General features: G+C 35.2%; 1 long non-coding RNA gene across 1 annotated transcript; it reads right to left on the reverse strand.

Moving 5' to 3' along the window:
* Positions 1-1,517: 1,517 nt before the first annotated feature.
* On the reverse strand, positions 1,518-5,422 carry LOC137633448 (uncharacterized). Its single transcript, XR_011042224.1, has 3 exons — positions 5,331-5,422; positions 4,214-4,369; positions 1,518-1,743 (listed from the first exon to the last, which is right to left on the reverse strand). It is a non-coding gene; the product is annotated as an uncharacterized lncRNA (long non-coding RNA).
* Between the last annotated feature and the right edge of the window lie 5,137 nt (positions 5,423-10,559).

Genomic DNA, 10,559 nt, shown 5'->3' on the forward strand with positions numbered 1-10,559 from the left:
TATCGAGTTTGAGCATGACTCGATCTCCCGTCTAACAGCTAGGCCTACCATTACAGAAAACGGAAGTAGGGTAAACTACACTAAACTCTGGTCGGTTGAGAGGAGGTTTCAGGTAACTCCTAGGAAAGTAGTTCTCGGTAAGCATGTTAGGAAAAATACAAATTACTAAAAATTTGTGATTTCGGCCATTTTTTTTTTATTATATACCTTTTATGTCTTTACATTTCTTAACACTTCTTAGGAAACTCATATACTGACGTTTATAATAAAAATCTTTGATTTGCATGTTATTTAGGTAAATATCTCTTTAGGGGAAAGGAAATACTTGTAAAATCATGAATATAAATAGGTTTGTTTTCTTCATACAGAAAGATAGAATTAAAGATACATCAAAAGTGTGAACAGTTAAGATATTATATTAAAAGTAGAAAAAAATAACAAAGTATAAGAATGTTCTTGTTGATAGTTTTAGAAATATATCTTAGAATATATCTTTAAAAATATAGTTCATGACACTTTATTATTATTATTATTATTATTATTATTATTATTATTATTATTATTATTATTATTATTATTACTTACTAAGCTACAACCTTAGTTGAAAAAGCAGGATGCCATAAGCCCAGGGTCCCCAACAGGGAAAATTTCTTCAATAATAAAGATTTCATGACAAGTATTCCAATGGAGATCGTTTGTATTATAGAAATTAGATCGTGAAATTCTAGTTAAAGTATCAGTAATTACTTTAACCACATTCATTAAATCTTCCACTGTCTTGGGTTAGAGTTCTCTTGCCCGAGGGTACATTCAGGCACAATATTCTATCTGTTTCTTGATTTCCTTTCCTCAATGAGTTATTTTCCCTGTTGGGGCCCTGATTGTCCAACTAGTGTTGTAGCTTAGATAATAATAATAATAATAATAATAATAATAATAATAATAATATTCTATTGGTCTTAGAACTTAATTACGTGAATACTAACTACTACTACTACTACTACTACTACTACTACTACTACTACTACAACTACTACTACTACTACTAGCTAAGCAACAGCCCTTGTTAGAACAGCAGGATTACATAAGCCCAAACGTTCTAATAGCCCAAATAGGAAAGGAAATAAATAAACTATATGAAAATTAACGAACAAAGAATATAAAACATCTTATGAATAAAGAATATAAAATATCTTAAGAATAAAGACTATAAAATATCTTAAGATAAGTAACAACATTAGATTAAATATGGTGATATATAAACTACAAAGTCCTCAGGTCATCCTATTCAAGTGTTCAAATCGTCACCCTCATAAACTAACTTCCTAAGTCATTTTCTCCACTTGTTGGGAAATAAAAAAAATCTTCTCATTTCCTAATTCTTTATATCATTGTCTTGAGCTTCAATTAACAAATTCTAATTCACAAATTCTTCTGTTAAGAATTTGTGAATTGAAACTTAATACAATGATATAAAGAATTAGGAAATGAGAAGGTTTTTTTTTTTTTTGATTTCCCAACAAGTGGAGAAAATGACTTAGGCAGTTAGTTTATAAGGGTGACGAAATGCATCTTCACATATTGGACATTATTCTCGAGTTTATTTTGGCAATTCTCTGTTAATCGAAACTCCACAGAGGCTGTTAATACTCTCGTGATCCTCTTGTTGGCTGGAGAAACTGCTGACATTGAACATCTGTGGGTTATGTGAAATGTTTTCTGGTTCCAAGTTCCTTGCTGGCTCTGAAATGGAAAGGGTTTAAGGTTTAAATGTTGCTCATGAGTGGTAGGGACAAGGGACAGTGACAATGACCTAGAGTCTGACCATATATACATACACACACACACACACACACACACACATATATATATATATATATATATATATATATATATATATATATATATACATATACATATTATTATTATTATTATTATTATTATTATTATTATTATTATTATTAACAGCCAAGATACATCCCAAGATGGAAAAGCAGGATACTATATGCCCAAGGGCTCCAAAAGGGAAACTAGCCCCGCGAGGAAAGGAAATAGATAGATTAGTGCAACTGATTGTACCTTCAAGAAAGAGAACTCTAACCCAAGACGGCAGAAGGCCATGGTACAGAGGCTATAGTACAATCATTATTATTATTTGCTAAGTTACAAACCTAGTTGGAACAGCAGGGTGCTGTAAGCCCAAGGGCTCCAACAGGGAAAGATAGCCCAGTGAGGAAAGTAAATAGATAGAATAGTGTGGCTGAGTGTACCCTCAAGCAATAGAACTCTAATCCAAAATAGCACATTATTATTACTTGCTAAGCTACAACCCTAGTTGGAAAAGCAGGATGCTATAAACCCAGGGGCCCCAACAGGGAAAATAGCTCAGTGAGGAAAGGAAGAAATGAAAAAATGAAAAATAAAATATCTTAAGAATAGCAACAACATTAAGATAAATATTTCCTATATAAACTATAAAAACTTTAACAAAACAAGAAAGAGAGAAATTAGATAGAATAGCATGCCCGAGTGTATCCTCAAGCAAGAGAACTCTAACCTAAGACAGTGGAAGACCATGGTACAGAGGCTATGGCCCTACCCAAGACTAGAGAACACTGGTTTGATTTTGTAGTGTCCCTTCTCCTAGAAGAGCTGGTTACCATAGCGGAAGAGTCTCTTCTACGCTTCCCAAGAGGAAAGTAGCCACTGAACAATTACAGTGCAGTAGTTAAGCCCTTGAGAGAAGAAGAATAGTTTGGTAATCTCAGTGCTGTCAGGTGTATGAGGATAGAGGAGAATCTGTAAAGAATAGGCCAGACTATTCGGTGTATGTGTAGGCAAAGGGAAAATTAACCGTAACCAGAGATAAAGATTCAATGTAGTACTGTCTGGCCAGTCAAAGGACCCTATAACTCTCTAGTGGTAGTATCTCAACGGATGGCTGGTGCCCTGGCCAACCGACTATCATGGCCATATCAAGGTACAGAAGCTATGGAACTACAAAAGACTAAACACTGCATGGCCTCTCCAACTCCTGGCCATGATCCAGGTTTTGATTCTATGGCCTAAATTCTATACACGCAACGATGTGTCAGTCAGAAGCGGAGCAACTTCTTATCTTGCTTATACTTCAACATCCTGTATTTGGGTATTCCCGATGTACTATACTCAAGATGATTCTAATCTATCAGCTAGTAGGACACTTTTCTGAGATAAAAGGACACTCCTGCGAGTCAGCACAAATGCGTCTCATTAAAAAAAAAAATATTGAGTATAGATACTGTGTTCTTTAAAGGATAACTTGATCAAACTTTATTTGAATGTGAGTGTGCACTAATATGTAATTTTATTCTATACTTTTTCCTCTATTTTAGTATGATCGTCAGCACCTAATTAGGGTTTGTGGTAGTCCATTGGAAACGTCCCTACTTGGCGACATGCTGTACAGGGGTTCGAAACCCGCTTAAGCTAGATAGTTTCTTGTAGTGTCTGCAAACTGGCCAGCATTGTGAGCTAAGGATGGGTGTTTGGAGGAGCCTATAGTCTACCTGCTGAGTCATCATTAGGCATTGCCTAGCCCTCCCTGGTTCTAGCTTGATTAGGAGGGTGTGAACTAAGGATTGGTGTTTTGGGGAGCCTATACATCTACCTGCTGAGTCATCATCAGCCATTGCGTGACCCTCCCTGATCCAGCTTGATGGAGAGGGGATTAGGCGCTGATCATATGTATATATGGGCTGTCTTTAGGGTAGTGTCACTGTCCCTTGCCTCTCCCATTCATACCCCACCTGTAAACTGATTTTCCTTCAAAATTTTAGGCGTATTTAGCATTTGGTTCTTAACCTCTAGTTTTCCTATCGAATAGAATGTGTTATGATCTCTATAACGGTTTCTGTAAATTTGTATACGGGTGTGAGTGCCAGAAATGTATTGGTGGATATAGCTATATGTGGTTTAATATTTCTTATTCATACTGTGGTACATGCGTATCTAACTATAACAAATCATCTTGAAAAAAAAAAAAAACTAAGAAATTCTTAGATTCCAAAGAGGAACTTCTCACTTTCCTCAAGTATTATTTACTTTTTGGTTTGTTACCCCTTTTCTTACCACATACCGAGATCTTTTCTCCTTTTCTACATTCTATTCATCACTAAAGTGAAAATTTATGAGATGGTAAAGAGAATTAGCTTTGTTTACAACAAATATTTACCATTAAGCGAAGTTCTTCTCCCTCGGATAAAGCAAACAGCCATTCCTATCATGATCGCGACCGACACACAACAGATACTTAGTAAAACTATTGTTGTGATTTCCAGAGCAGTCTCTCTGGTGCTTGGCGTTGCAGGGTGAAGTGGTGCTGGAAGATCTGCAATAGAGTTTTGTTAGATTAGCTTAGCTTAAACATCAACAAAAAACGCAGCAGTTTCTAGACCAAAGCGGGATAAAGGCTAGTTTTCATCATCACGCTGGCCAGTGCGGATTGGTGCTGGCGGTAGATTTTCGTCTGATCGCTCACATTAAGCCAACCTAGCATTGGTGGCCTTGACTAGTACAGCTTTGCTGACCTTAGATACACTCAACCGCTTTCACCCTGTCAAGGTATCCCCACTGGTTAGACTAGTACAGCTTTGCTGACCTTAGATACACTCAACCGCTTTCACCCCGTCAAGGTATCCCCACTGGTTAGACTAGTACAACTTTGCTGACCTTAGATACACTCGACCGCTTTCACCCCGTCAAGGTATCCCCACTGGTTAAACTAGTACAACTTTGCTGACCTTAGATACACTCAACCGCTTTGACCCCGTCAAGGTATCCCCACTGGTTAGAAAAGTACAGCTTTGCTGACCTTAGATATACTCAAGCACTTTCACCCCGTCAAGGTATCCCCACTGGTTTGACTAGTACAGCTTTGCTGACCTTAGATATACTCAAACGCTTTCACCCCGTCAAGGTATCCCCACTGGTTAAACAGCATAGCCCAAATCAAATCGCAGAGCTAAGGAGATGGATGTTACTAAGAAAGTGAGCTGAGAAAGAATACGAAAAACACGAGATATTAGGATGGGATAGATGCATTCGCTCTGTTGTTAGTCCAAATGACCATACTTGACTTGATTTTACTTTAAGAGCTGTTTTCCAGGTCCTGTCACACAAGGAAACCACATGCACTACAGGAACTACAAGATCTGTCTGTCGTATACGTTCATAAAACTGAAATATTTTTTTAATTAACATTGTGAATATATTAATTTCATGATACAGTATTAGGAATATATAGAAATTGAGGACTTTCCAAAAGATATTATAAAAGAAAATGGATTCACCACATTGATGTATGTTGGCACAAAATTTCCAGAAGGTCTTTTTGGTGCTCTTGATTGTGATATTTAAATCATATGACTGATTTACCTCATATGTTCCGTAGCCTGGATTAATTATCACTCCCTTGGAAAGAAAAACTTTGAAAAGACATTGCATTGAAAATTAGATATATCTGTCATATTAAGCTAACAATCATTCGCCTGTTAGAAAGATCAGTTGTAAACCAATTTTATTATAGTTTTACTTATCAGTTAATGACACATAGAAGCAGAAAATACCTTAATGATGTAACTAACAGCAGTGTACAGAAATGGTTTCTTTCCTTTGAGTGTTTGGTAGCTCAAAAGTGAGTATGAATATTTATTTGGAATATTAAAGAACAATTAAGAAAGAATTCTATTACCTTATCAACTTCGTTGCGAAGGCTCATGATTTGATAGGCGTGTATCTATTTATTTATGTTTGTGTGTTTGTTCGTTTGTGATTTGCATAACTCAAAAACTATTTGACCGAATCTCATAAGATTTCGTGGGATGATTGGCCATGATCCAACGACAATTTAATTATATTCTGGAATTTATTGGGTCAAAGTTCAAGGCCATGTAAAGGTCAAAAACATCTTTTTGTTTTGCTATATCGTGGTCAATTTTTATCCAATTTGCATGAAACTACTGCCAAAATGTGCATGGGGCATTGTCCTGCTAGGGTATTGTCACTGTCCCTTGTCTCTGCCATTCATAAAGGACTTTTAAACCGTTACGATACCCTTTTTGACAGAGATTTTCCAATAAACTAAATCTTTTGTATTCAAAGTTAACTTGAAAATTTTATTCTTTGATTCAAAGTGAAACAAATATATAACTTTGAAAGCTAAAGAAAGTGTTCACAAAAGAATTGTTTTTTAAAAAGTAATTACCAATAAATTAGATTTTTGTTCTAATTTCCTGATTGCATCATTACGGTTTTGTGGGATCAGATAATTCATTGAGTGATCGAAGACTTTTGATACTTACCTTATTAGTTCTATGAATTGTAAATAAATTCCATGTATTTGATTGCAATGAATCAGGTATATATTTAAATAGTAGCTGAGGATTGTTTTGTAAATTCGGAAATCCTTCGAAGGTGATTTCGTTGTTTATATCGCTGGTCCAGGAAGCTGGAACAAAAGTAGAAGGATATGCCACTCTGAATGTGAAAGATTTATTCGCATCAGAGATGGAGAACTTGTCATCTGGAAGAGAGAATGAGTTTGGACATTGTAAAAGAATGCTTAAAGCAAAGTGTGTTATAAGGCATACTGTAATTTTAACTTTAATCAAAAAAAGTTCTTCATTACTCTGTTAGGAACCAGTGAAAATAAATAGTCTTTAGGAAGTAATAAATTGTGAATTTAGTGAAGATTTTAAGACAGGATATCGCTATTCCAAACATCAATAGGTTAATTTGGTTCATGTAGTAAAAAGTAGCTACTAAGTAGTGTCTCAAAGTCTGAAGATAACGACTGAAATATAAATATTTAGTCATCATCATCATCATCATCATCCTACGCATATCGACGCAATGGTCTTGGTTAGATTTGGCCATTCGTCTCAAGCTTGAGGTTTTAAATCAATACTTTTCCATTCAACATCTCCTATTTCACGCCAAACATGTAGGTCTGGGTCTTCCACCTCTTCTAGTGCCTTGTGGAGCCTAGTTAAAAGTTTGGTGAACTAATCTCTCTTGGGGAGTGCGAAGAACATGCCCAAACCATCTCCATCTACATCTCACCATAATCTCATCCACATATGGCACTCTAGTAATCTCTCTTATAGTTTCACCTAATAACAGTTTAAAAATTCTTTCTAATCTTTTGTCATATGTTTAATATGATACTGAACGTCAAGCAAGCACTTTATTCCGTGTTTTCATGACGTCATGAAGGAATTCTTACTACTGGTTCTTAGCCCAAGTCCTTGGCGAAGGGCTGTGCATATAGGATTCAGTCACTGGAGAGTGGGCTGCAGTGGTATTCCTCTTTGGTAGTTACATATTTTAATCTCAATTGTTCATTACTTCTCAAATAGTTTATGTATTTCCTTATTTCCTTTCCTCGCTGGGCTATTTTTCCCTGTTGGAGCTTTGGGTACTGTAGCATCCAGCTTTTCAAACTTTGGTTGTAGCTTAGCTAATAATAATAATAATAATAATAATAATAATAATAATAATAATAATAATAATAATAATATGCAACTGAGCTGCCTTTTTGAATGATACATGCATTCACATTTCAAAGTTTATCGTTTGATTTGTTTAAATAGTTCTTGTGGTTAGTCATATGAAAATTAATTTTAATAATTTCAATGATAATAATTTTAATGATTTCGTTAATAATAATAATTTCAATAAATTGACGTTAATCCCCTTGAAAAAATGGAATCATAACCTCCGTCGAAGAGGGGGAGACCTTGTGAGATCGGTCATGAAGTTGTGTGAAGCTTTGCTGGAAATCCTTCATGTGTTTCGAAATTCATATTGATTTTTTTTTTATTTTAAAGAATCGTTTGCTTCCAAATTTCTAGCAAACTTTGATAGGCCACTTAGATTTTATTTTTATTTCAAGGCATTTATAAGACCCACATTTTTCTTTCTTACTAAAATATATCATAAATTATTATTATTATTATTATTATTATTATTATTATTATTATTATTATTATTATTATTGCTTGCTAAGCTACAACCCTTGTTAGAAAAGCAAGATGCTATAATCCCAATGGCTCCAACTGGGAAAGTAGCCCAGCGAGGGAAGGAAATAATGGAAAAAATTAGCAACAAGAAACTTAATGAAAAATAAAATAAAATATTTCAATAACATTAACAACATTAAAATATATCTTTCTTATATAAACTATAAAATCTTCAAAATAACAAGAGGAAGAAAAATATATAGTATAGTGTGCCCAAGTATACCCTCAAGCAAGAGAACTCTTCCCCAAGACAGTGGAATACCATAGTACAGAGGCAATGGCACTACCCACGACTAGAGAACAGTGGTTTGATTTTGGAGTGTCCTCCTCGTAGAAAGATCTGCTTACCATGGCTAAAAAGTCTCTTTTAACCTTAAAGCGAAGTGATTCTTACCTGCTTGAGCAGACACAAAGGCCAGAATCAGTGCAAAAGGGAAGAGCAGTAGTTTCACCATAGTTGGTCGTTGGAATCCTTTCAAGAAATTGATCCCAGTTGGTCAAACTCACTTCTGAGTCCTCTGGAGAAATGAATTTATGGTTCCTTTTTGGCTCATCACTGAAAAAAAGTTTCACTTGATTTTTCTTTTCACTTAATCACAGCTGAAGAAGAGGCTTTGTCTTGTTGCGTCTCTGTAGACTAGTGAAGAACTAGTAAAGAACAAATGGCGTCTTGGGATCAGAAGAAAATGTAAATATAGTTCACATTTCCTACCGGATTTCTAAGGTGATTAAACGTCTTTGTTTTAGCAACGGAAATGCAAACAAGGACACTCCAGTAGGCTTGATATGTGTTAGTTAGTAGTCAATTGAAAGGTTTATTCACAAATACATCTAATTCACTAGATATATATATATATATATATATATATATATATATATATATATATATATATATATATATATATATATATATATAAAGATAATTCATTATCGAGTGCTTTTGAATTAAACCACTCCCATTTTCATTCACCGCTAATCTTTTTGTTACTTAGTGAACGAGATGACGTCTTGCAGTCGACAATTGACTTTTCAAAAAAGGATATCCTCTCTCTCTCTCTCTCTCTCTCTCTCTCTCTCTCTCTCTCTCTCTCTCTCTCTCTCTCTCTCTCTCTCTCTCTCTCTCTCTCTCTCTGCTTCTGTTTGTCATCCTTATCTATCAGCTTGATTTCCTCCAGCAACGATTGTCCAATTTTACTTAAGTTTAATTAATTTCATTTGTTTTTTATTATCTAATTGCCGGGTGGTCAAAACAGTCTAATGTTTATCCTTATTTCTATCGATCGAGTCCTGGCCGGGCTGGGCTAGTTATCATGAAAAGGAATTTCCTTGTGCGTCTAAGACTCTAAGTTCCCATGTCAGAGTGAATTCGATATTAAATGGTATTTATGGCTTATTTAAAAAATATTTAAACCTCGAGTGGTAGTGACATATATATATATATATATATATATATATATATATATATATATATATATATATATATATCAAAGCTCATCGCTTAAGAAGCCCTTTCTGTCTACGCTGTTTCTTTGCATCCTGTTGATCCTTTCCTTTGTTATTTCTTCTCTTTGGTTATTTGATTTCCTTTTTATGTCCTAATTACTTCCAAAGGTTTCTTTGTTAATCCAAAGGCCCTCGGAGAGAGAGAGCGAGAGAGAGAGAGAGAGAGAGAGAGAGAGAGAGAGAGAGAGAGAAAGAGAGAGAGAGAGAGAGAGAGAGAGAGAGAGAAAGATTATTCTCTTATACACTTGATTTAAGTAGTAAGTGCATTTCATTTATGTTTCAGTGTCTGACCCGAATATATTTCTTGCCAGGTAGTAGGTTGGCCAGGGCACCAGCCATCCGTTGAGATACTACCGCTAGAGAGTTATTGGCTAATGAGACTGGCCAGAGAGTACTGCATTGGATCCTTCTCTCTGGTTACGGCTCATTTTCCTTTTGCTTACACATACACTGAGTAGTCTGGCTTATTCTTTACATAGTGTCCTCTGTCCTCCAACACCTGACAACACTAAAATGACTAAATAATTCATTTTCTCTTAAGGGGTTAACTACTGCACTATAATTGTTCGGTGGCTACTTTCCTCTTGGTAAAGGTAGAAGAGATTCTTTAGCTATGGTAAGCTGCTCTTCTAGGAGAAGGACACTCCAAAATCAAACCATTGTTCTCTGGTCTTGGATAGTACCATAGCCTCTGGCCCATGGTCTTTCACTGTCTTGGGGTAGAGTTCTCTTGCTTGAGGGTACGCTTGGGAACACCATTCTATCATATTTTTCTTCCTCTTGTTTTGTTAAAGTTTTTATAGTTTATATGTGAAAGATTTGTGTTGATGTTGTTTTTCTTAAATTATTTTAATTTAGTTGTTAATTATTTGTAGTTTCCTTATTTCCCTTCCTCACTGGGCTACTTTCCTTGTTGAAGCCCTCAGTCTTTAGACTTATAGCATTTTGCTTTTACAACTAGGGTTGTAGCTTAGTATTTAATAATAATAATAATAA

Source organism: Palaemon carinicauda, chromosome 43 (assembly GCF_036898095.1).
Source record: "Palaemon carinicauda isolate YSFRI2023 chromosome 43, ASM3689809v2, whole genome shotgun sequence".
NCBI lineage: Eukaryota > Metazoa > Arthropoda > Malacostraca > Decapoda > Palaemonidae > Palaemon > Palaemon carinicauda.